Source organism: Phyllobates terribilis, unplaced genomic scaffold (genome assembly GCF_046119375.1).
Source record: "Phyllobates terribilis strain yellow unplaced genomic scaffold, ASM4611937v1 Scaffold_1__5_contigs__length_1240528914, whole genome shotgun sequence".
NCBI lineage: Eukaryota > Metazoa > Chordata > Amphibia > Anura > Dendrobatidae > Phyllobates > Phyllobates terribilis.
In genome coordinates, this window is record NW_027362761.1 from 33,475,978 (window position 1) to 33,503,972 (window position 27,995).

General features: G+C 44.6%; 1 protein-coding gene across 5 annotated transcripts in view; it reads right to left on the reverse strand.

Annotated features, from left to right (window-relative positions):
- The window catches only part of C2CD4C (C2 calcium dependent domain containing 4C), a 104,517-nt gene extending 77,470 nt beyond the window's left edge, over positions 1-27,047 (reverse strand). For 4 of the 5 annotated variants that reach the window (XR_012256398.1, XM_073660711.1, XM_073660713.1 and 1 more), the window contains exon 1: positions 26,637-27,045. The gene's annotated coding sequence lies outside the window, so the exon portion shown is untranslated. Of the gene's footprint in view, positions 1-26,636 lie in introns of all 5 variants that reach the window. The other variant, XM_073660714.1, reaches the window with a different exon arrangement.
- Positions 27,048-27,995: the final 948 nt, after the last annotated feature.

Genomic DNA, 27,995 nt, shown 5'->3' on the forward strand with positions numbered 1-27,995 from the left:
GGAGTAGCCTATCTGTGTTGCAAGATATACCACCTGTGTATAGAATACCAATTTTTTTACTGCACCTAGTGAAGTAAAATCTTTTGGGCATAGCATCATTCTATTAGTCCATCTATACTGACCTCCATCAGGTTGCAAACTGAATCTAATTTTTTTCTGCATCTAGCTCTGAAAAAATATTTGGCCTTCTAGCAGTGTGTCGGACTTTCTCTATTAGTCCATCTATACTGACCTCCATCAGGTTGCAAATTCAAAATAATTTTTATCTGCATCTACAGTACCTCTGAAAAAATATTTGGGCTTCTAGCTGTGTGTGGGACTTGTTGTATTAGTCCATCTATACTGACCTCCATCAGGTTGCAAACTGAATATATTTTTTTCTGCATCTACCTCTGAAAAAATATTGGGCTTCTAGCTGTGTGTGGGACTTGTTGTATTAGTCCATCTATACTGACCTCCATCAGGTTGCAAACTGAATATATTTTTTTCTGCATCTACCTCTGAAAAAATATTGGGCTTCTAGCTGTGTGTGGGACTTGTTGTATTAGTCCATCTATACTGACCTCCATCAGGTTGCAAACTGAATATATTTTTTTCTGCATCTACCTCTGAAAAAATATTGGGCTTCTAGCTGTGTGTGGGACTTGTTGTATTAGTCCATCTATACTGACCTCCATCAGGTTGCAAACTGAATATATTTTTTTCTGCATCTACCTCTGAAAAAATATTGGGCTTCTAGCTGTGTGTGGGACTTGTTGTATTAGTCCATCTATACTGACCTCCATCAGGTTGCAAACTGAATATAATTTTTTTCTGCATCTAGCTCTGAAAAAATATTTGGCCTTCTAGCAGTGTGTCGGACTTTCTCTATTAGTCCATCTATACTGACCTCCATCAGGTTGCAAATTCAAAATAATTTTTATCTGCATCTACAGTACCTCTGAAAAAATATTTGGGCTTCTAGCTGTGTGTGGGACTTGTTGTATTAGTCCATCTATACTGACCTCCATCAGGTTGCAAACTGAATATATTTTTTTCTGCATCTACCTCTGAAAAAATATTGGGCTTCTAGCTGTGTGTGGGACTTGTTGTATTAGTCCATCTATACTGACCTCCATCAGGTTGCAAACTGAATATATTTTTTTCTGCATCTACCTCTGAAAAAATATTGGGCTTCTAGCTGTGTGTGGGACTTGTTGTATTAGTCCATCTATACTGACCTCCATCAGGTTGCAAACTGAATATATTTTTTTCTGCATCTACCTCTGAAAAAATATTGGGCTTCTAGCTGTGTGTGGGACTTGTTGTATTAGTCCATCTATACTGACCTCCATCAGGTTGCAAATTGAATATAATTTTTTTCTGCATCTAACCCAGCCAATAGTTTTGGCCTAATACCACAGTTTGGCCACTCAGCTCTGCTCGGTTACCATCCATTGTTTTTTTGTGCAAACAACTCCAGAGTTGTGAATTAGTTAACCACCAAAATGAGTGGAAAAAGGCCTGCTGCTGGTGGAAAGGGGAATAGGCGTGTTGGGAAGGGGAAAAAAGGTTGTGTCCGTGGGGTAGGTGTTAAAGCAACAGTAACATCTGCAGAAAAATGACCATCTTCCAGCCAAACTAAAATGTCTACTTCTTTTAGCGGACAATGTGATAAGATCCCTTTCTTACGGCCACGCCAATCGCTACAAATTCCAGATGAGGCACAAAAACAGCAGGTGCTTCAACGGATATCAAGTGCTCCTTTAAGTGGGCTCTCCTCCACATCAACTTCAACATCACAAATACTCCAGTCCTCAAAGGTGTCACCCAAATCGCACTTGCTTCCTCACAGCTCCCAAATCTCCAGCTGCCCGTCTGAGTATGAGGTAGAACAGATGGTTGAGTCTGCAGAGCTGTTTACTCATACTATAGCCTGGGAATCAGAGGTCGACTCCAGCGCTTCTGTGAATCCAGACGAGGAAATGATCTGCACTGATGCCCAGAATCTTTATGAGTCGGATCCAGGACCAGACGCAGAAGGTTCTGACCATAATGTAGACCCTCATTCCCAAACTGTAACTCCTGTTGGTGGAGACAATGAGGAAGACGATGATAAGACTCAAATACCTGATTGGAGCGACAACTTTAGTTTTTTGTCAGGGCAGGAACAGGTTGGCTCTGAGGACGACGGGTGTGATAACACACAGGGTGATGATGATGAGGTTGGAGATCCCACTTACTGTCAACCCACAGTCAGCCAAGAGATGAGGTCAGCAGAGGAGGTGGAGGAAGATGCTAGTGACGACGAGGTCAGGTTGCGCCTTCCTGGACAGAGACGTAGTACTGGAAGCACGTCAACAACTGCATCCTCAAACACAACTCTGCCTCTCACCACAAGTCGTGGTGGCTCTTCAGGTCGCATGGGTGCTAAGCCTTGCATAGCCTGGGCATTTTTTCAGATCGATAAAGATGACCCAACTCGTGTTATCTGTAACATTTGTCAGCAAAAGCTAAGTAGAGGCCAAAAAATACATAGTTTGAGTACTTCATGCATGAACCGGCACATGGACATGAAGCATAAGTTGCAGTGGGAAGCTCAGTGTGCTACAATGCGGCCTAGCCGGCCGGGCCAACCACCGTCTGCCATATCTTGTGCATCCGCGGCCTCTTCATCCTCTGTGACTGGGGGGACAGCAGTCACACCTGTTTTGGGGCGCAGACCTGCCACCTCTTTACCCGCAACAGCCAGCGTGATTGGCAGGTCATCATTTTCTTTGGAGGTGGTAACACCAGCTGGTGTTGAGCGCTGTCCGACATCGATAGCACCACCTTTGGATCAAGGCAACCTAACATGTCCGCCTGCATCTTCCTCACAGACCGGCAGTTTGCCGGGGACACCCTTATCAACCCCGTCTAAGCACAATAGCCAGCCCTCGGTCCCTCAGATGTGGACAAGTAAAAGACCATTTCCTCCTAGCCATGAGAAAGCTAAGAGGTTGAATTTCACCATCTGCAAGCTCTTGGCTACAGAAATGCTGCCTTTCCGCCTGGTGGACACAGAGGATTTTCGAGACCTTATGTCCGTCGCAGTGCCCCAGTACCAGATGCCCAGTCGGCACTACTTCTCAAAGAAAGGTGTGCCTGCGCTCCACCAGCATGTCGCACACAACATCACCGCTTCTTTGAGAAACTCTGTGTGTGACAGGGTGCATTTCACCACAGACACTTGGACGAGTAGGCATGGACAGGGGCGTTACATGTTGCTGACTGGGCACTGGGTAACTATGGTGACAGCAGGACAAGGGGCTGCTGTCCAAGTCTTGCCGTCCCCACGAGTTGTGCGTCAATCCTCTTTATGTCAAAGTTCCTCCACTGCTTCTGCCTCCTCAACCTCCTCTCGGTCTTCCACCTGCACCCAAAGCCTGTCTGGTCATGCCACAAGCTTTCTAACTGCGCAGAAGGGATCCTGCACACCTCCTTACTATGCTGGCAGTAGGGCTCAACGTCGTCAGGCGGTTTTTACTTTGAAATGTCTGGGAAATGTGAGTCACACAGCTGAGGAGTTGTGGTCAGCTCTGGAGAACCAATTTCATGAATGGTTGTCTCCACTGGACCTGAAACCAGGGAAGGCCGTGTGCGACAATGCTGCAAATCTGGGTGCGGCCCTTCGCCGGGGCAATGTCACACACGTGCCTTGTATGGCTCACGTGTTGAACCTGGTTGTCCAGCAATTTTTAGCCCACTATCCCAGACTAGATGGCCTTCTGCAGAGGGCACGATCGCTGTGTGCTCACTTCCGCCGTTCGCATCCCGCAGCTCAGCGACTTACATCTCTACAGAAGTCGTTGGGCCTGCCACTTCACCGGCTAAAATGCGATGTGCCTACCCGGTGGAATTCAACTCTGCACATGTTGCAGCGACTGTGGCAGCACCGACAAGCCCTGGTGCAATACGTTCTGACGTATAGCCTGGGCCAACGAGATTCAGAGGTGGGGCAAATCACGCTGGAGGAGTGGTCTCAGATCAGGGACCTATGCACCCTTCTGCACAGTTTTGAAATGGCGACGAAGATGTTTAGTGCTGACGATGCCATTATCAGCATGACTATTCCGGTGATTTACATGCTGGAGCACATGTTAAACAGAATTCGGAGTCAGGTGGTGGCACAAGAGGAGGTGGAGGAAGTAGAGGAGGAGGAGTTGTATGCGGAAGGGCTAACATCTGCAAGGTCCAGACGGTCGGCAGCACCAAGGCGGCAGGCATGTGAGGGTGGGGGAGATGGTTTTACCAGGGCGCATGGTAGCAGCCAAACTAAAGAGGAAGGTGCAGGAGCCCAGGAAGAAGTGGAGGACGAACTGATGGAAGACTCATCAGATGAGGGAGACCTTGATCACATTTCTGTTGTGCGAGGTTGGGGGGAGAGGACAGAGGAAGGAAGCATGATTGTTACCTCGCCACCAACACAACAGGGACTTGGTGCTCCTGGATGCGCAACACACATGAGTGCCTTCTTGCTGCACTACCTGCAACATGACCCTCGAATTGTGAGAATTAGAAATAATCCTGACTACTGGGTTGCCACACTGTTAGATCCCCGGTACAAAAGTAAATTTGCAGAAATTATTCCTGCCATAGAAAGGGATGCACGCATGCAGGAGTATCAGCAGAGACTGTTGCAGAATCTTACATGTGCTTTTCCACAAAATACCAGTGGTGCACGTAGTGAATCTCACAGTTCCAACTTGCCAACCGTGGGACCGTCAAGTGTTCAGCACTCAAACCGTAACAGAACCACAGTATCTGCTGGTAACATCAATTTTGCGGAATCATTTCACCACTTTTTTAGCCCATCCTTTGCAAGGCCACAGGAGACAAGAAGTCTGACACATAGTCAACGCCTAGAGACGATGGTACAGGAGCATCTCCAAGTAAACATTGAAGCCACGACTGTGTCACTGGACCCTTGCTCTTTTTGGGCTTCCAATCTGGATAAATGGCCGGAGCTAGCCACTTACGCCTTGGAGATCTTGTCATGCCCCGCAGCCAGCGTTCTGTCTGAACGTGTGTTCAGCGCTGCTGGTGGTGTGCTGACAGATAAGCGCACGCGGCTCTCCACTGATAATGTAGACAGACTCACGTTCATAAAGATGAACAAATCATGGATCCGAAACGACTTTTCTACCCCTGTGTCATCCTGGGGAGAGTAAAAGCTTGATGATTGGTTAAAATCACCCTACCAACCGTTTTAAGCTTTCAAATTACTAATCATGTTTATCTGTATCTTGACCTGAAAATAATTTGGGCTTTGTAGCAGTGTGCAGCACTGATCCTATTAGGCCATCTATAATAAGCTCCACCAGATTTAAAATAAAAAATAATTTTTAGCTGCATCTAGCCCGGAAAATAATTTTGGGGCTCCGAGATGCGCAAGACACATAAGTGCCTTCTTGCTGCACTACCTGCAGCATGACCCTCATATTGTCAGAATTCGAAGTAATCATGACTACTGGGTTGCCACACTCTTAGATCCCCCAAACTTTTCGATCAACCTTTTCATTTTAATAAAGACCAAAAAAATGGTCATTTTTGAAATTATAAGCATTAGCAGGTTGTTAGAAACTGAAATCAAACAGTTTTCAACTCAAAGCTTTATTGTAGGTGATGTTACATTTTCACATAGGACCCCTTGTTCGAAAGGAGCTTCTGAACTCTCTCGTCCATTGAATTTGTCAGGTTTTGGATGGTTTCTGCTTCAATTGTTTTGCATGAGGACAGAATACCCTCCCAGAGCTGTTGCTTAGATGTGAACTGCCTCCCGCCATCATAGACACTCCTTTTAATGATGCTCCAAAGGTTCTGAATGGGGTAGAGGTCAGGGGAGCATGGGGGTCACACCATAAGTTTGTCCCCTTTTATGCCCATATCAGCCAGAGATGCAGATGTTTTATGTGCAGCATGAGATGGTGCATTATCATGCAGAAAAATGATCTTGCTGTGAAATACACGGTTCTTCTTCTTGAACCATGGCAGGAAGTGCTGTTTGAGAAAATCCACATACATTATGGAGTTCATCTTTAGCGCCTTCAGGGATCCTAAAGGGGCCGACAATCTCTCTCCCCATGATTCCAGCCCAAAACATTACTCCACCTCCTCCTTGTTGGCGCTGTAGCCGTGTTTGCGTGGGGTGTCCATCAACCAGCCATCCTCCACTCCATCCATCTGGACCATCGAGCGCTGCACGGCACTCATCCGTGAACAAAACAGTTTTGAAATCAGTCTTCATGTAATGTTTGGCCCACTGGAGCCGTTTCTGCTTGTGTGAAGTGGATAGAGGAGGTCGACAGGATGGCGTATGCACAGCTGCAAACCTCTGAAGGACCCTGCATCTTGTTGTTCGGGGGACGTTGGAGGCACCAGCAGCTTCAAAAACTTGTCTGCTGCTATGACAAGGCTTTCTTGCCGCTGCTCTTTTAACCTGACGTAATTGCCTGTAGGAAAGAGTCCTCAATTTGCCCTTATCAGCACGCACACGTGTGTACTGTGAATCAGCTACATACTTCTTGATTGCCAAGACACTTCATCCTGATCATCGCACAATGTTGATTGTAGTCATGCCTTGACCTAAACACTCCACAATTTGCTGCTTCTCAGCAGCCGACACATCCTTTTTCTTTCCCATTTTGGCAGAAAATGTAGGCTGCTTAATAATGTGAGAGAGCCTTCTTAAGTAGTCTTGCCTTTCATTGGACACACCTGCCAAACTAATTAGCACAGGTGTCTGCAATTGCTTACAGTGATATAAAGAGCCCTGACACACATCACCATCAATGAGTTTAACTGACAAACAAACAAATTCTTCCCTTATCACTCCTAAACACTTTTTGCATAATAATTTGGAACGCAGTGTACATGTGCTTTTCCACAAAACACCAGTGGTTCACGTAGTGAATCTTACAGTTCTAACTTGCCAACCGTGGTCTGTATGGAATTGTTCAATAAAGGGCCCAAAATTAAGATAACATAGATGGGAGAGGTCTCTATGAATAGGAATTCCTAAGTATTTGATACCCTGTGAGGGCCAGGCAAAGGGAAAGTTGGACTGGATGGAATCCTATATGGATTTGGGGAGGGAGACATCGAGGGCCTCAGACTTCGCTGCATTGATTTTAAAATTTTACCATGTAACAAAGTGATCTATTTCAGCCATAACAGCAGGGATGGATATATGTGATTGAGTGATATATACTAGGACATCATCAGCAAATAGAGAGCACTTGTACTCGGTGCCTCCCACCTCAATCCACCTAATATTGGGGTTATGGCGAATTGATGAGAGCAGGTGCTCCGTCACTAGGATGTATAAGAGAGGGGACAGAGGACATCCCTGCCTTGTCCCATTGGTGATTGTGAAAGGTGATGAAAATGTTCTGACGCACCCCCTGGGCCTTGGGACACCCGGAGCCGGACCCTTTTTGGTGGATGCTGGTGGTTGTAGTCTTCGTGGCGGCGACCCGGTTCCGTGGCTCAGGGCGGTCAAACCAGTGGCGGAACTATTTATGTGGTTTTGATGTTTAAATGTCCGACTACGCCACCCGTGGATTGCGGTCAGAGTGAACCGCCGCTACAGGGCAGACCGCTGAGGCTGGTGTTGTGGGTGCAGCAGAGCGTAGCATAACTCCCCACGGGAGGAGTATAGCCTCAGGGCAGTGTATGCGGAGGATGGGGGTGATGGTGCAGGGCAGCAGCAGTAACGACACGGAGTCAGTGATGCAGTCCAGGGCCTTTACTCACAGTTCTTATTATCCAGACCACGTCTGCAGGTAACGGCTGCCCACGTCGTACTGTGCTCACCAGGTGAGGGGCTCAGACAACTCCCAGATAACTTTGGAGCACTTCACAGGACCCCCTTTGTGTGTCCTTTGTCTGGCCTTTCTTACCAACACTTCTGTCCGGCTGCCTCGGGCCTCCTCTTGGTAAACTTGGCGCCAGTTTCCCTGACCCTATGTGGTGCCTTCCTAGCGGGTGTAGCGAGGGGCTGCGCCACATAAAATGTCAGAGCCTCCGGTTTCTAGCTGAGGGTCATTTCCTGCCTCCACTAGTTCGGGGACCGGTCTCCCCCTTTGGCCTGACCCCTCCACGCAGGTGGATTCGGGCGTGCGGTGGCGACTCGCCCGTCCGCACCCCTGGGATCCCTTCATTCCTCGTTCCTGGAGCCTTCTCCGCTCCTCTTCCTTCCTTCTCCCTCTTCCAGGCCTGGGCCTCTGTTACTAGGCCCGCCTCCGGAGCAGAGCTCATGCAGAGCCCCTGCTCCCTGCCACTTCTGCTTAGACTTCTCTGCACTGAACTAAGATGGTGCCCACCTTTTATACTCCCTTCTCAATGCACCCAGGAACTGCTTCCTCCCTGCTCCTGCACTACAGGGTTCCCCTTCCTCAGTGTTCCCTCCCCCCACTCCAGCCAGGGACAGGGACTGTCGTGCCCATCTCAGGGGCATATTGGTCGCCCTGCCCCACGGCAATGTGGTGTAATGCATGCAGGTGTCGGGTCCTGATCCACACTCCATCCTTACCTGAGAGTGAGATATCACACCTCTGGGTGAGGTGCAATACGTCTGTAGCAACCGAGCCCTCAGGGTGCTACAGTTCCATTTATCTTCAGCCTAGGTGACGTATTGCGATACAGGGCCGTGATTTTGGCTATAAAAGGGTCCCCTAGACCCCTACCCCAAGCTTTTTAAGAGAATCATATATGGCGTGCCAGGAGACTCTATGGAATGCTTTCTCAGCATCCAACGAGAGTATCTAATTACAAATTTTTAACTGCATCTAGCCCAGGAAATACTTTGTGCCTAGTAGCAGTGTCTGCTAGTCAGCGGATTATCCCGGCTGTTAAGCAAGCTACACCACCTGTAGTTTAGACACTTAATTTTTTCAAAGGAAATGCTTCGGGACCATGGGATACTTAGTGAAGAGCATCAGGAGGCACCCCAAGGCATAGGGGCTGGGACTGGCAGTAGGATGCCTTGCGGTGGACAGCCGAGCTCGATCCTTATAAAAGCTTTTTAACTGCAGCAGCTTTAGTGGACGCTACTGGAGCTGGAATTACCGCGGCTGCTGGCATGAGACTTGCCCTCCAATAGATCCTTGTAAATGGATTTAAAGTGTATTCATTCAAATTAGAGAGACAATTTAAATTAAAAAGCTTAGAGCTGCCTCCACCACAGGGGGGCTCGCTCGACCCACCAGCGGACAGGCACCAGTATTGGGAGAGGGGGGCTGGCCGTCAGGGTTCACCGCGGCTCTGGCACAAACCCGGCGACACGGAGGTGGCACGGGCAGGAGCGGACTGGCCGTGTCGGCTTCTCACTTTTTGGATTTTAGAAGGGCATGACATGCCTATATCTGTGTCTCCCCCTCCTTTTACTCCTCCACCTCTTTTATTTTCGCATGACTATATGTACTTGTCACTTTTCCATGTGTTAGTTATGTCTTCTGAGCAGTTTGTCAGCTTTTGGACACCTTTGAAGGTGTTTTCTATGTGTTTCTATGTGTTTTTGTTTGCCTGCCATTGGTTTTAACGGTGTTCGAAGGTGTTCGACGAACAGTTCGACGAACAGTTCGGCGAACACACGGGTGTTCGACGAACCAAACCGAACTCGAACACTACGGGGGTGGCTCAACACTAGTTAAAATAGCACACAATCTCTACTGTATCTACTTTTTAAGCAAGAAATTTAATAAAATTCGGACAGCTCCTTCTAGCCTCTAGAAATAATATAAATGGATAATTCAGAGGCAGGGCTGTGGAGTCGGTAAGCCAAACCTCCGACTCCGATTCCTCAATTTCCACGACTCGGACTCCACGACTCCCTCATATGTGGCTCACGTTTAAGTGATACATTTACGGTAGCACAGATTCATCTCAGCTAAAAGTCTAGACCCTTAGATCAGGAATAGGACAGACATTTATAGGACATTTCATAACTTTCCCAAAATCTTAGGAACAAATATTCCCCATAAACTGCATTGAACTACTTTAACCAATTTATTATATATTTTAGGAGTCGGAGTTGGTCCATTTTATACCGACTCCGACTTTACCAAAATGGGCTTCGACTTCATGACTCTGACTCCACAGCCCTGTTCAGAGGGTACATGTGCAAACAGTAATAGACATTACAGAACAACACAATATTCATGCATTCAAACAAGAGGAGTGAGGGCCCTACTCGCAAGCTAACAATCTGTGAGGGGATAGAGGTGACAAAAGAGGTTAAACAGAGCTTGATTTCTATAATCTGCTATGTATTATAATAAATAGGTAATATATATATAAATCTGCTTGAACCACTCACCAGCTACTATCTGTGTATGCTGTGCTGGGACCCCCACTGATTCCGTGACGCAAGCGCTCTGAAGGGCCAATGTGAACAGAGTGGTGGTCGATCACGTGCACTGTCATTTCATTCGTTCTTAATGGAGCAGAGTTCCACATGATCAACCACCGTTCCATTCCCACGGGGTTTAGAGCCCCACTTCTTGGCATTGGTGGGGGTCCCATCGGCCAGTGATCAGGCGGTTATACCCTATCCCATTGATGAGGGATATATTCCAAACTTTAGTATACCCTTTTAACTTTTACCTGGACCATTTCTGAATTCATACTTTTGTCTAACAAACAAGATTAAAGGTATATGGACCTGATTCATGAAGGCGTTTTCGCCAGTTCTTGGGCATAAAACACCTACAAATGTTAAAAAATGTGCAACTACCAGTTGATTATTACATTTACCAAAATTGGCGGAGCATGGGTGAGACAGGGTGTGGCTAAGCCTGCTAGTCTAATAAATCAAAATCGATACCACTTTAGCACTTGCTTCATGATGTTATATAGATCCGACTTGCCTCTACTTCTAAACCGCACTTTCCAGCATTAGGCCATGTGCCCACGTAGCGTTTTTGTAGCGTTTTTGCGGCGTTTTTACAGCTGCGAAAATGCTTGTAAAACAGTCTGCCATGCAAAGCAATGTGAATTCGGATGTGCTGTACACATGATGCGCTAATTAGCGTGCCGAATTCGCATTGCGTTGCAAAACGCAGCATGACCATTTCTATCGCGATTACGCTGCAAATTCGCGGCCATTGAGGAACATTGAAACGCAGCAAACCCGCAGGTATATGTGGATTTGCTGCGTTTCAATTAAATTCAATGGCCGCAATTTGCAGCTTATGGTACCCGGGATGAAGAGGAGACTACACCTCCTCTTCATCCCGGCTATAACGCGGTGAAAAAAAGAAATAAAAAAGTTAAAAATAAACAAAACTTGTATATTCACCTCTCCGGCGGCCCCCGGTCTGCTCCCGGCCACGTCCTCTCTCCTTGGCGTCCCGCAGTATACTGTCAGGACCTGCGGTGACGTCATTTAGTCACCTGATGGTCACGCGACCGCTGACGTCGGCGGTCAGGTGATGGTCGCGTGACCATCAGCTGACTAAATGACGTCACCGCAGGTCCTGCCAGTACACTGCGGGACGCCGAAGAGAGAGGATGCTGCCGGGAGCATACTGGAGGAGACAGGAGAGGTGAGTATACAGGTTTTTTTTTATTTTTAATGTTTTAATTCTTTTTTTTTACTATAGATGCTGCATTTAAAGCATCTAAGTTGTTCACACATTATACAGTTATATGAAAAAGTTTGGGCACCCCTATTAATCTTAAGCTTAATGTTTTATAAAAATTGGTGTTTTTGCAACAGCTATTTCAGTTTGATATATGTAATAACTGTTGGACACAGTAATGTTTCTGCCTTGAAATTAGGTTTATTGTACTAACAGAAAATGTGCAATCTGCATTCAAACAAAATTTGACAGGTGCATAGGTATGGGCACCCTTATCATTTTCTTGTTTTAAATACTCCTACCTACTTTTTACTGACTTACTAAAGCACTTTTTTTGGTTTTGCAACCTCATTGAGCTTTGAACTTCATAGACAGGTGTATGCAATCATGAGAAAAGCTACTTAAAGTGGCCACTTGCAAGTTGTTCTCCTGTTTGAATCTCCTCTGAAGAGTGGCATCATGGGCTCCTCAAAGCAACTGTCAAATGATCTGAAAACAAAGATTATTCAACATAGTTGTTCAGGGGAAGAATACAAAAAGCTGTCTCAGCGATTTAACCTGTCAGTTTCCACTGTGAGGAACATGGTAAGGAAATGGAAGAACACAGGGACAGTTCTTGTTAAGGCCAGAAGTGGCAGGCCAAGAAAAACATCAGAAAGGCAGAGAAGAAGAATGGTGAGATCAGTCAAGGACAATCCTCAGACCACCTCCAGAGAGCTGCAGCATCAACTTGCTGCATATGGTGTCACTGTGCATCGGTCAACTATACAACGCACTTTGCACAAGGAGAAGCAGTATGGGAGAGTGATGCGAAATAAGCCGTTTCTGCAAGCACGCCACAAACAGAGTCGGCTGAGATATGCAAAAGCACATTTGGAGAAGCCAATTTCTTTTTGGAAGAAGGTCCTGTGGACTGATGAAACCAAGATTGAGTTGTTTGGTCATACAAAAAGGCGTTATGCATGGTGGCAAAAAAACACAGCATTCCAAGAAAAACACTTGCTACCCACAGTAAAATTTGGTGGAGGTTCCATCATGCTTTGGGGCTGTGTGGCCAATGCCGGCATCGGGAATCTTGTTAAAGTTGAGGTACGCATGGATTCCACTCAGTATCAGCAGATTCTTGACAATAATGTTCAAGAATCAGTGACAAAGTTGAAGTTACGCAGGGGATGGATCTTTCAGCAAGACAATGATCCAAAACACCGCTCCAAATCTACTCAGGCATTCATGCAGAGGAACAATTACAATGTTCTGGAATGGCCATCCCAGTCCCCAGACCTGAATATCATTGAACATCTGTGGGATCATTTGAAGAGGGCTGTCCATGCTCGGCGACAATCAAACTTAACTGAACTGGAATTGTTTTGTAAAGAGGAATGGTCAAAAATACCTTCATCCAGGATCCAGGAAATCATTAAAAGCTACAGGAAGCGACTAGAGGCTGTTATTTTTGCAAAAGGAGGATCTACTAAATATTAATGTCATTTTTCTGGTGAGGTGCCCATACTTATGCACCTGTCAAATTTTGTTTGAATGCAGATTGCACATTTTCTGTTAGTACAATAAACCTCATTTCAAGGCAGAAACATTGCTGTGTCCAACAGTTATTACATATATCAAACTGAAATAGCTGTTGCAAAAACACCAATTTTTATAAAACATTAAGCTTAAGATTAATAGGGGTGCCCAAACTTTTTCATATAACTGTAAATCCATGCCGGTTGCACGGATTTATATTGTGTGACCAACTTGTCAAGCACTTTTCCAAGTGATGCTCAAAATCGCTTGGAAAAGAGCTTGAAAAAACGCATGCGAAAACTCATGTAAAAACGCTGAAAAAACGCTTCTCTCTGGCAGAAAAAACGCATGTAAATCTGCATGCCTTTTTTTTCTGCCAGAGAGTGGCAAAAACGCTCTGCATCAAATCTGCTACGTGGGTGTGGCACCCTGCTGTGCACAGGTACCAAAGGACCCAGGGTGTATGGACGGACTTCTCCACAAGAGGCCCTCAGTACATACAAACACCTCCACCCTTCCACCTCATACCCTCATACCACCAGAGGGAGCCAGTTAGGGATATATATATGGAGAGTGGAGCCAGGCAGTTCAGTGTTTTAGTCAGAGTAGTTGCTGGAGAGCGTGCTGATGCTGAGAGCAGCGAAGAGGCAGCACGCTGGCTGCTGTGCTTAGGCGAGCAAAGGCCTACAGCACGAGTTGAGTTCTGAGGGCCCCGAGTGTGGTCAACGGCAAGAGGAGAGAGGAGTTTAGGGGGCAGAGGAGCATCATAGGCTCACCCCGATATACAAACCGGACACCGGGTCCGCGCCTACAGGGCCCCTTTATACCCAGCAGGGATCACCGGCATCCCAGGAGGACTACAAATCCTGGCTGACCTGAAGCTAGACCAATTACAGGACCAGGAACCATGAAGGCCCCAGCGTTACCAGGGATAGTGGTTGCCAGCAGAAGGTCCTACTACCGAGCGACAGGTGAAGGAACAGCACGACACATAAGCTAGGCCCAGTTGCAGGCTGGCCAGGAGCATACAGAGAGGCAGACATGGACCAGGAGGCCTTATACCCGCTCACTGGGGAGAAGTCCTGAAGTGCACCCATCCTACTGAGTTCCCTGGACCGTACCTGACATCCGCACCAGTAAAGGTATTGAAGCGAATCCCCTGTCTGTCAGTTACTCCTGCTGCGCCATCCACCTGCACTACAAGTCCCAGCATCACCAACATCAAACTCCACACTGCCCCGGGGGCCCGTTCCACCTGTGGGGAGCAGAAACACCTCAGCTGCCATCCCATCACCCCCGGGAGGTCTGCAGCAGCGCTGGTAATCCTTACCAGGTACCACAGGTGGCGTCACAAACTATTTATTTTATTTTTCCTATCCAAGTTACAAATCCCCCTTTTTGGTTGACCGCCCTGGGCCACGGACCGGGCCAGCCACCGTGTTATCCCCCACCAGCATCCAAAGGCCCGGCTGCCGAGTACCCCATTGCCCTTGGGGCGCGTCATGGGCACATAGCCTTAAATGTACAGTAATGATTTGCTGGTTGCAGCAAACAATGGACACAATGCAACATAGAAATCTGTCAAGTGTGCAGTCCTTATACTATTGTGCTTCACAAGTCTCTCTGAACCTGAAATAAGCCGCCTGCTATAAATAGTGAGCTGGTATAAGAAGCAAATGATCCGGTGTCTCATAAACTGTTCTGTCTGGCACTTTATTGTACACAATACTCTATATACAATCTAAAACTAAGGAAAATGAATGTCAGCAGTTGCACGTGCAACTAAGACTGTGCTTACACTGCTGTTTTGACACTTTTGCATTCCATTTGTCTGTTCCATTTCTAGGAACAGACAAAAAATAGATCCATTGGGTAACTGATGCAAAAAGAAGAAAAGGAAACCCATCGATTATTATGGGGTCTGCCTGTGTTCCTTCATGTAACCGGTTCAGCATGATGTACTTTTATTTCCATTCTAAAAACAGCGGAACCCAGATGGGCCCCATAATAACCATAATAATAAGTGAGGCCTCTCTGCTTCCATTTGTACCAGTTATGCCATGGATCCTTTTTGACATTAATTTGTTCATAAAAATGCAACAATGCAACAAGTAAAATGACAAAATATTAGGCTATGTGCCCACGATGCAGAAATTCTCCAGATTTTCTCCTGAGCATTTCTGCATCTCCCTGGCAGAAAAAACGCATGCGGATTGTACATGCGGATTGTACATGCGGATTGTACATGCGGATTGTACATGCGTTTTCCTGCCAGGGATTTGCGGATGTGAAGTGTTCTTCACTTGCATTTCCGCATGCGGGTTGACAAGCGCTTTCCAAGCGATTTCAGCATCACTTGGAAAGTGCCTGACAACTTGGTCACACTATATAAATCCATGCAACCGGCGTAGACTGTAAATCACAGGCGGCTCCTGCACATATATTGTGCGCCACTATATCTGAGATGTACAATTACTGTAGTTTGCATTAAAGGGGCTCTTTGGTTAAAACAAGTTATTACCAATTCATGGGCCCCACAGGATAGGTGATAACTTTATTGATCATTTAGGTCCAACCTTTGGAAACCGCACCGATCGTAAAAATGGAGAAGTTTTATCCCTGGCAGGACATTTTAAATAGCAGAGGCTGGTGGGATGTCTGACCATTCTCTTTGGGGGCTTCCAGAAAAGAAACAAGAACAAACACTCACAGCCACTGGGGGAATGAATGGTCAAGTAGCATATGCTGCTCCAATCTAATGGGGATAAAAGCTCCACATTCTGCCAATCTGTGCGTGTCCCAGCAGTCAGATCCCCACCAATCAATAACTTATCACTTATCCTGTGGAGAGGAGATTACTTGTTTTCACTGGAGAACCCCTGTAAGTGATTTCCAAATATTTAATCTCTAATGGAAATAAAGAGTCTTCTTCTAATTATTATCAAGGAGAACAAATGACCACCATACACAACACAATCCACTATACCAAGACCAATAATACCACATAAAGGGAGAAATACCGCCACACCATGACCAGACCACATACTACCACCATATAGTGACAGAATAATGCACATACAAGCGACAAATACCACCACACCATGACCAGATTACATATTACCACCACATAGTAACCATATACTACAATACTGATCATGAATAAAAACCACACTGTTATTACCACCAGTGAAATTATACATAAGAGCTCTGTATATAGTATACAGTGTATAGTGTAAGTGTACAGGTAATACAGTGATCAGCAGTGACATTATACACAAGAGCTCTGTGCATAGTGTCAGTGTATAGGTAATACAGTGATCACCAGTGACATTATACGCAGGAGCTCTGTATATAAAGTACAGTCAATATAGTGGTCACCAGTGACATACACAGGAGCTCTGTATATACTATTATAGTGTAAGTGTACATGTAATACACTGTTTCACCAGTAACGTCTCTAGGTGGAGTCTTTCATCTTCACTTTTCTTCTTCATCTGGCACAGACCGCCATCACTCCTTCCAGCCATGAAAAAATAATAGTTATCAATAGCTGATCACTTCTAGATCACATTCCCCACTTTTTTCCTGACTTCTACACTGCACCAGATTAAGAAAAAAAGCAACATAGTGCCGCCCTGCACAGTAACAGAACTTCCCTTTTGTCCCCCCCATGGAAAACAGTTTCCTAAAAAGTAAATTGTACTACAGAAGTAATAATGTCCTTAATTGGACCCTAAAGTAATTATGTTCCCCACTTGCCACCATAAACTAATAATGTGTGTCCCTCAACCTGCCCCCCATATATCCATCCTGGCTTCCATATATCCATCCACGCTCCCCATGTGCCCAGCCTGTTCCCCCATATATCTATCCCTGGCCCCCCATGTTTTCAGCCTGCACTCCATATATCCACCCTGTCCCCCCCCATGTGCCCAGCCTGCCCCCCATATATCCACCCTGCCCCCCCATGTGCCCAGTCTGCCCCCATATATCCACCCCTGGTCCCCCATGTGTCCAGCCTGTCCCCCCTATATATCCATCCTGGTCCCCGTGTCCAGCCTGCCCACTCTCATATATCCATCCTGGCTCGCATGTGTCCAGCCTGCCCCCCCCCCATATATCCATCCTGGCCCCCATGTGTCCAGCCTGCCCATCCCATATATCCATCCCAGCCCCCATGTATCCAGCCCCCCATATATCCATCCCAGCCCCCATGTGTCCAGCCTGCCCCCCATATATTCATCCCGGCTCCCATATGTCCAGCCTACCCCCCATATATCCATCCTGGCCCGCATATGTCCAGCCTGCCCCCCCCCATATATCCATCCTGGTCTCCATGGGTCCAGCCCCCCCCCCCCATATATCCATCCTGGCCCGCAGGTGTCCCGCCGGCCCCCCCATATATCCATCTTGGCCTCCATATATCCATCCTTGCCCCCCATGTGCCCAGCCTGTCCCCCCATATATCCATCCCTGGCCCCCATGTGTCCAGCCTGCCCCCCATATATCCATCCCAGCCCCCATGTGTCCAGCCTGCCCCCTTCATATATCCATCCTGGCTCCTATCCCATTCTGCATCCTTACATAAAAGAAAAACAAAAAAAGAAGATTCCTCTCACCTTCCTGAACTCCCGGCGCCGTGTATTGTCCTCTTCTTAGATCCGGCACACTCGTTTTAAAATGGCTGCCAACCTAGCAGAGGCGGCTGGCAGCTGACTTGAGTGCGCCCATTGCAGCTGGTGCATGACAGTGACGTCATACCCCTGCGATGTCAGCTTCATCAAGACGTGCGACGTGGCGGTTCATGTAATGAACCTTGCGTGCTCACGTCCCTGCATATACTCTGTCTACAATTTTAAAGGGCCTGTGCCCCTAAAAATAGCAGGCTTTTCTTTTTTAATTCTTCTTTTCCCCCCTCTCGTCTGCAGCAAAGGCCCACAGGGGATTTCCAGAGAGTCCGACCGTGGACAAAGATAACACAAGTAAAAGGTCTTTATTATTAAAGGAAAAAGAAATCCAAGCCAGCAGGGCCCTGTGTGAAAAAGTGATTGCACCCTAAGCCTAATAACTAGTTGGGCCACCCTTAGCAGCAACAACTGCAATCAAGCATTTGTAATAACTGGCAATGAGTCTTTTACAACGCTCTGGAGGAATTTTGGCCGACTCATCTTTGCAAAATTCAGCAACATTGGAAGGTTTCTGAGCATGAACTGCCTTTTTAAGGTCATGCCACAGCATCTCAATCGGACTCAGGTCAGAACTTTCACTAGGCAACTCTAAAGTCTTAATTTTGTTTTTCATAAGCCATTCAGAGGTGGATTTGCTGGTGTGTTTTGGATTATTGTCCTGCTGTATAACTCAAATGAGCTTCAGCTTGAGGTCACGAACAGATGGCCACACTTTCTCCTTCAGGATTTTTTGTTAGATAGCAGAATTCATGGTTCCATTTACCACAGCAAGTCTTCGAGATCCTAAAGCAGCAAAACAGCCCTAGACCACCTTACTACCACCATCATATTTTACTGTTGGTATGATGTTCCATTTCTGAAAAGTTTTGTTACTTCTATGCCAGATGTAATGGGACATACACTTTCCAAAAAGTTAAACTTTTGTCTCGTCAATCAACAGAGTATTCTCCCAAAAGTCTTGGTGATCATCAAGATGTTTTCTGGCAAAACTGAGACCTTTATGTTCTTTTTGCTCAGCAGAGGTTTTCGTCTTGGAACTCTGCCATGCATGCCATTTTTGCCCAGTCTCTTTCTTATGGTGGAGTCATGAACACTGACCTTAACTGAGGCAAGTGAGGCCAGCAGTTCTTTGGATGTTGTTGTGAGTTTTTTTGTGACCTCTTGGATGAGTCGTCGCTGCGTTTTGGGGTAATTTTGGTTGACTGTCCACTCCTGGGGAGGTTCACCATTGTTCCATGTTTTTGCCATTTGTGGATAATGGCTCTAACTGTGGTGCGCTGGAGTCCCAAAGCTTTAGAAAAGGCTTTATAACCTTTTCCAGACTGATAGATTTCAATTACTTTGTTTCTCATCTGTTCCTGAATTTTTTTGGATCGCAGCATGATGTCTAGCTTTTGAGGATTAGTCCTGTGTGTGGCTAGGGAAATTGAACTCAGCTTCCCAAAGATGTGATAAACTACAGTTAATTTATGTTTTAAGGGAGGGATGGCAATCACTTTTTCACACATTGCCCTGTAGCTTTGGATTTCTTATTCCCTTAATAATAAAGACCTTCATTTAAAAACTGCATTTTGTGCTTACTTGTGTTATCTTTATCTAATATTTAAATTTGTTTTGTGATCTGAAACATTTAAGTGTGACAAACATGCAAAAGAATAAGAAATCAGGAAGGGGACAAATGCTTTTTTCACACCACTGTAGGTTCTTCTTATTCCTGAATGCCTCTCATTAAGACTGGTATACAAAATGCCAGTCTTAATGATTTGGGCCCCAAGAGTCCTTAGTGATTGACAATACATGCTAACTAAAAAAATTGATGACGAAATCGTGGAAAAGTTGGCAATTATTTTCAGTATAAAAATGTGCTACAGCTGCACTATAGCCAAGAATTGTCTTGTTTGCTGTTAATTAAATTTTTTCTGTTGGTCTAAAATTTGGCTTACATTCCCCTGTGTAAAAAGGCATATGCCCGTCATTAGTAGTCAGGATTGAAAGAAAGGATAAAAAACAAGCAATGTTAGAAACAATCAAGGTTTCAAAAAAAACCAACGTATTTTTACATATACAGGCATGTCTCTTGAATGTTAACGACTCACTATAGCATTATTGTTACAAATGTATCCTCACGTGTATATTGACCTCAGCGATCCTGATGTCAGATATTCATTTCTGGAATTACATCAGCCATCACATAGCAGAACCCTACAATCAGCTTATCTCCAACCTGAAACCACTATTCACTGACAACAGTAGATAACATTCACCTACCCAGCAAATGTAGATAAGAAAGACTTTAGGATTAGTGTCCCTTTCAAGCAAAAATGGTTTCCTCATCTCTAGTCATTTGTATTGTTTTTTTTTGCTTTTGCCGTTTTCTTCTGTTGCTGTAGGATTTTATATTAGAAACAGAAATTGGAATGCTATTAAAAAAAGTCATTGATTTCACCAAAGCATTTTCTTTAGATCTGGTATCCTGGGTACTAACTTTTTTGCAGGTTTTAAGACAATTTTCATAATTTTCGTTTTTAACTAAAAATACACTAATTTTATATTTAAAAAGACAAGTTTAAAGTACAATATTCTGAGCAAGGAAAGAAAGCCAACAGAGGTGGCCCACCATTTAGCTTTTCTTCTCATCCCTCATGCCACAACTTGCCCAAGAGATAGGCAGTATTAGTAGGTAAAGAGAGGTAAGGTACCCCATACTATTCTCACCTTCATAAGCCTTCTCCTTTTTAAAGGAGTTTTCCTACGAACAAAGTTAATTTTGATGAATTTTTAATCAATAGATCTTGGAATAATAATAAGTTCACACAATTGGATGTGTTTTAATAAAATGTTCCTGTGCTTAGATAATCTTATAAATGTGCCCCTGCTATACACTGTGTAATGGCTGTGTCTGACCATGTAGGAACATGGCCTGATCATACCACATCTCCTGGGCAGGGGAGGACGCAAAAGATTATACAGACATTACAGGAGGGGATTCCAGCTGATTCTTTCTTTGGGGTAAAACATTGCTTAAAAACAGGCAGTGAAATGTTTTGCTTCAGAAAAAGAATCAACTGCGATCCCCGGCTATAATATCTGTATTTTCTTTTGCTTCCTCCTTTGCCCAGGAGATGTGGTATGATCAGACTATGTTCCTGTATGGTCAGACACAGCCATTACACAGTACACAGCAGGGGCACATTTATAAGATTATCCCAGCACAGGAACATTTTTTTAACACATTAAATTGTGGAACTTATTATTATTCTTAGATCTATTATTTAAAATGTACTTTGTTGGTGGGAAACCCCTTTAAGGAATTTGAAGTTGTTAAGGTATATACAGTACAGACCAAAAGTTTGGACACAACTTCTCATATAAAGATTTTTCTGTATTTTCATGACTTTGAAAATTGTACATTCACACTGAAGGCATCAAAACTATGAATTAACACATGTGGAATTATATACTTAACGAAAAAGTGTGAAACAACTCAAAATATGTCTTATATTCTAGGTTCTTCAAAGTAGCCACCTTTTGCTTTGATGACTGCTTTGCACACTCTTGGCATTCTCTTGATGAGCTTCAAGAGGTAGTCACAGGAAATGGTCTTGCAACAATCTTGAAGGAGTTCCCAGAGATGCTTAGCACTTGTTGGCTATTTTGCCTTCACTCTGCGGTCCAGCTCACCCCAAACCATCTCGGACACTGTGGGAGCAGACACTACTACTCTCATCATTGCCCCTACTGGTGCTGATCACAGCACCGGCAGGAAACCATGGTGAGGGCAGTGTTCAGCACCCGACGCTTGGGAACAGTGTTAACTGTACCGCTGATTCTCAAGCACCAGTATGTGTCACACGGATGGCATGTGTTTACACGGACCCATTGACTTGAATGGGTCCGGTGATCAGTGCCGTCGTCCAAAAATGGACATGTCAGCGTGTTTTGCCCATGGATTCATTTAAATGGGTCTACGTGTGTCAGTGTCTCCGATACGTGTGGAAACTATCACAACACGTACTAAAGACACGAACGTGCGAAAGAGCCCTTAATGAGCACTTCTCATTTCCAGAGATAATCCATCCACCTCACAGGTGTGGCATATGAAGATGCTGATTAGACACATTATTACTGCACAGGTGTGCCTTAGGCTGGCCACAATTAAAGGCTTCTCTAACAAGTGCAGTTTATCACAGCACAATGCCACAGATGTTGCATGTTTTGAGGGAGTGTGCAGTTGGCATGCTGACTGCAGGAATGTCCACCAGAGCTGCTGCCCATGAACTGAATGTTCATTTCTCTACCATAAGCCGTCTCCAAAGGTGTTTCAGAGAATTTAGCACTATTTCCAAGATCTTTGATTCCAGTTCATGAAAAAATGGGAGCAAAAACAAAAGTGTTGCGTTTATATTTTTGTTCAGTGTAGTTAGTGGTTGAAAGGTTATTCATATTGTAATGTCGATTTAAAAATTTCAATAAAAATATTGGAAAAGAAAGGTTATTCATATTGTAAAAAACAAGTCCACGTTAAAGAGAACCTTTCACTTGATTTTTTAGTTTAAACTGAGCACCTTCTTCAATTCTCACTACTCCAATGATTCTGGAACAGTTTTCCTTTTTTTTCCTGTGCCTCGTCATTCCAAAGCTTTGCCCCAGTAATAAGGAGCGCCCAATATGTTAATTTTTGCTTCAATCAACTGGATATAAACTACAGATCTTCTCTATGGACGTTTGCTTCTTCTCATCTATGATATCGGCCAAACAAAACAAGGTGACTGCAGCGTTCTCAGCATGTTCATATGAGACAAACTTCCTCTCAGGAGAAGAAGCTGAGCTGAGACTACAGCTGTGATCTTCTCTGTGGGAGTTTACTTTTCCCTTTATGACTCCACCATGTTTTGATTGGCCAGCCTCATAGAGAAGAAAAGGCAATTGCCCACAGAAGTTCTGTGATATATGCCCAGTTGATTGAAGGGTAGGTGCTCTTTATTACCAGGGGTATATCTTTAGAATGGGAGTGCACAGAAAAAAAGAAAAACTGTTCCGGAATCAGTGAAGCCGCATAAAACAGATGAAGTACTCAACTTAAGAAATCCAATGAAAGGTCCTCATTAAAGTGGTTTGTTTGTCTCTATTTTTGTTCTCTCATTTTTATTATTATGTCATATGAAGTGTCTTGTTTTTATATGGAAGTCACAGCTGGCAGTGCTTGATAAGATGTATGGTGGTAATTGGAGGTTTTAGCCAGGAGCCTGTTCCTACTTAGGGTCAAATTGCTGGGAGGTACAGAAAAAATATTTACAGGAGCCTATTTTTTGCATGGTTTTTATACTTATGAGCATTAAAAAAAATTTTTTCCATCTTTAAAAGTTATCACCTATCTATAGAATGGGTGATAACTTGCTGATTGATAAGAGTTCGACCACTGGAACCCCAAGAATAGGGCCGCCCATCTGAATGGAGCAGTGGCTGAACATGTGCACCACTGCTCCTTCAATTTCATTGGATTGCCGAAAGAAAGCTTTGTGATGTACTCTGCTATCTTTGGCAATCCCATCTAAAGATGGAAATCACTATAAATCACTATTTAAGATAAAAGACTGTTGCTTGCAACATTGATTGGTTAGCTTAAGATAAAAGTTGATTGAATCCCCCTTAATTTGGGGTCCACCTAACTTTTTCCTGAAAGATAATATGGGGGAAAAGAAGGATCCAACTGTTGGAATGTCAATTGCCTAATCTTTCATATTTGCAGGGAGATAAGCACCAGGCAAAGGAGTCTCGAAGAAGCTCTTTTATGGAGAACTTAGAAGAGTCCGCAGAGATTGTTATCAGCTGAGCAGTCTTAAGTAATAAAGCTGTGACCAACTCTCGCCCATTAAAAATGTCTTCTCATATATGTCTATTTATAGATCATGGAAAACTGTACTAGCTATATTATGCTCAAAAATTGTAGCAGTGTTAGTATATACTGGAGAATATTTGTTCCTTGAAACTTCCCGGACACGGTAATATGGTTTTTGGGTTGTGACAAAAAACGCTGTTGGATGAACATTGATTTGGTCAACACCTGCCTCTCCCTAATACACATGAATGTTGGTTTACTGTTCTCCCCGTGTTTGTATGGGTTTCCTCCAGGTTCTTCGATTTCCTCCCACACTCAAAAGACATACTGATAGGGAATGTAGATTGAGAGCCCCAATGGGGACAGTGCTGATATTGTCTGTGAAATGCTGTGGAATATGATGGCGCTATATAAGTAAAATAAATGAAAAAAATAAAAACATTCATGTGCTCTCGATGAGGAGGGTGGAGAAAGCAACAGTCAGACAAGTATGTAAGCCACTTATCTTCCAGAAAATAAATGGATTGGGTGTTTAAAATGAAGCTCACCAATGTTTATTTTCTTTGACATCAACCCGCCGATATTGGCGCGTTCAGATGACTTATCTAGTATATTTGGGGGCATTTAGTCTACATTACAGCACATAAAGTAGAAATATTACGATAGATATCCATAGGAAATGTAGAGGTACCATTTGAATTTGGGCCATGGTATCTTAATGCCCCCATACACATTAAACAAATGTCAGATGAACCCATCAATACTGACATATTCAGCAGACAGTCTAATGTGTATGGGGACCTTAAAATCCACGGACCAAATGAATCATCAGTCGGTGCTGATAGAAACTGTGAGTGACACCAGCGCCGCCCCCTGATGACAATTTATTTGAGGGCGGTGCTAGAAGCTTTGGGGCGGCGCTGGTGTCACTCACTTCTGTCACCGCCCCTGACTACATCTTCTTTCAGTTAGAAGTTACTGCAGAGGCAGCGATAGAAGTAGAGTGCTGGCGCTGCACTCACTTCTTCCACTGCATCCAGGATCCAGAACGTCTTCAAAGGGGGCGGTGATGCGAAAAACTAGTGAACAACTGCAGGGCTGCCCCCTGTGATGTCCTGTTCTAGGAGAGGTGATGGAAGCTGCAGGGAATGAGTGCAGCACCAGCCTCCCGTGATATTACATTTGAGACTCTTCTCAAACGAAACCTCACCGGAAGTACAGTAAAAAAAAACAGAGATTACCTAGATAGGGAAAAGTGTAGGGTGTTGTGTAATAAAGCAAATTGCAAAAGTATTTAGGGGGCACAAATAGATCGTTGGAAAATACATTTAGGATGCCGGACCACCCTTTTAAGTTAAACCTCTCATGATAAAACTGTGCCCTAGGTCTTTATATTATGTAATATGGCCATACAGGAACGTTAGCGGTTATGTGCTCGTATCAAGCATATACAGCGGTTTCCATAAAGGAAACTTGGAAACTTATAATGTTCTAAAGATAAGGATTCTTTTAAGTGCCAGATGTAGCTCTTCAATGATTTTCTGACCCTCCCATACTTTTCTTCTTTTCACAGTATGACATTTATGTTTTTTTGTGTTTGTTTTTTTACACACAGACGTACACATAGAGTTAAACAGCAGAAACATGTAAATGTCTGCATAATTTCATTCCTTTTAGGTTTTTTGTCGCAGCCTTTTTTTTCTCTGCATTTATAACGGTGTTATTTTAAAGCAACGAGGGAAATTTTAGGCATTTTCAAATGAAATTTGTTAGTAACATTTTTAGAGATCTCATTTTATAAGCCCTATTAAGCTTTATTCACAATTATTCTTAAAATGTTTTACCCACCAAAAATGATCCAAAACATCCAGATTACAATCTGAAAGATGGATCGGAAGTATTTACACTGACCACTGACATAGTATTGTAGCAAACTATAAAGATTATTTTAAGTGATAGTTAGATCTTTGGAAACAAGCCAATTTAAATAAAATGAAATCAGTAAAAAAAATCTCCCATATGTAGCAGACATAATATTTTATGCTCTAGTCCATGGAAAAAATCTTTATTGTAGCAATATCTCATTACATGTTTTCCCTGTGGCTCCGCTAATGGGGGAAGAATCATTACGTCTATGGGGAAGCTGTTCGGCGATGAGCTGTGAGTAGGGCTTAGATACAACTATAATACAGATAAATGGCCATAAACAAATCTTGGCCATAGTTCCCTTCAATAGAATAAAATAATAATAAAATAGATAAGTAGCGCAGGCAGCCACTGGTAAATGGTATCTTGTCTCTTCTCCCTCCCACCTGTCCACTATATCCGTCTTCTACGGTGCCCACCTGCCAGTTACAGGTCACAAGACCAGCCATTAGGGAGGGCTAATAATGGCTTGTCAACCCAAGCTCACTAATACACAATGGAAAACTTTAATCAATGTTGCTCCAGCATTTTCTCCTTGGCTGCTGTCAATGATGTGATTATAGATGTAGCAGAACTGCGTTTTTCCCTTAACCCTTTCAGACTGCATTGTCTGCGCATTGTCATAATCCTCATAGTCTCACACCTAGTGTCATTACAAGTAATGATCAGAAATAATATACATAATACAGCATAAAAGGACTATGAGCCTTGAGAACAAATCCATTACATGCATGCAAACTTAGCATTAAGGTAATGGACTGTAAGAAAGCAGTAGATCTAGCTGCAGCCCTATGTAAATCCACAGGAAGCACAGTGTTACTGTGATGAGCTGTGTCAGATAACAAACTCAGCTCTGCTGAGTGAACATTGTCATAGGAATAGTATGTAGCAGAATAGGCAAATAGATGAAGACGATCGAAGGTGACTGCTGCACAATGAGATTATGCCATACAATCACCAGGCAGAAGCCCCAGCTGTCTGGTAAAGGGCAACATTAGGAAGTGGTGGAAGCCATGATAGGCTGCCAGGGAATGAGAGTGGGTGCTGTGCTCGGTGACCCACCTGTAGCCCCTGCTCCGGGCTGTTCTGCAGTGTGCCGAGGCTCAGCAGCTCCTGGGACGCCGGGCGCTGTCTGTGGGCATCGACTCCTCTAGACGAGCGTCCTGCCTGGCATCTATGGACTGGGTGCAGCAGGTCGTCTGTCTGTGTCTGCCTCCGAAGTGGCCGGGACTCTGCTGTTATATAGCCACAGCTCGCAGCCCTGCCAGCCAACCATATGTATCCCTCCTCACACACCTCCCAGCTCTGGGAGGCACCACAGCCAGCCTCACCTAGCCTCTCCTGGGGGGCAACAAGTGTGCCCATAGTGTGCCCGTCATCTGTGCAGTCCTAGACTATAGGAAGCGGCTGGATGGACCCCAGATGTGCACAGCTCCTGATATTACCAGCTGTCAGACATGCTGGACACATTACTGGGAAGAAGGAGCCATCAGGAATAATCCCATTCATTCTACCCTTTAGGTTGTCACTGTTTGGAATGTGTATAGACTACAGCTTTGGATATTTGCTTTCAGCCCATAGTGAACACAAGCTCCTAATATGTTAAAGGGAACCTGTCATGTTAAAAATGGTGTCTGAACTTGGTGATTTATATCGATTTTTGTAGGAAAACTTTCAGTAAACCTTTAAATCTCTTGTGTTTGAATGCATAAGAGTCCAGTGGGGGATCCTATTCATTAAAGGGGTGGTATGAAACACAAATTTATTTTCATCCTAAATGTCTATTTATCTAATGTCATAATCTAATCTTTTTTCTAATATACCTTACAGGGGTTATCCCCCACTTGGACACCTCCTTTTCATTCGTTAAGTTTGGTGCCATTAAAATATAAACACCTATTCTAACCTCCGGTGCCAGCGCCATTCCAACGGTGTTGACACTCTCATTCTCGAGGCTCACATGAGGTTGTGTCACATGAGCCCTGCGCCCAATCAGTGCTCGTGTCACTGTCCCCGCCTTCAGACGTAAAAGTAATCACAAGGAGATGGCAGCTGTGGCGGAGATCTGACTTCCTCTTGATGCACCATTTGTCCGAAGGCGGGGGACAGTGACGCCAGCGCTGATTGGGCGCCGGGCTCATAACCTCACGTGAGCCTCGGGAACGCGAGTACCGACACTGCTGGAACGGCAGAGGTGTGTATAGGTGTTTATATTTTAACGGGGCCAAACATGAGGAATGAGAAGGGAGTGTTCAAGTAGTAAACAACCCCTATAATTAAAATTATTTTATCCTTCTTTAACTACACTATGTAACTGCTTTCTTTGTCTTTTTATCACTTCACCTTTTTGATGATGCTTCGTTTAAGAATCCCTGTGCATGCTGAGATACTCAAGTGACTTGTCATCAGGGGTCAGAGGCT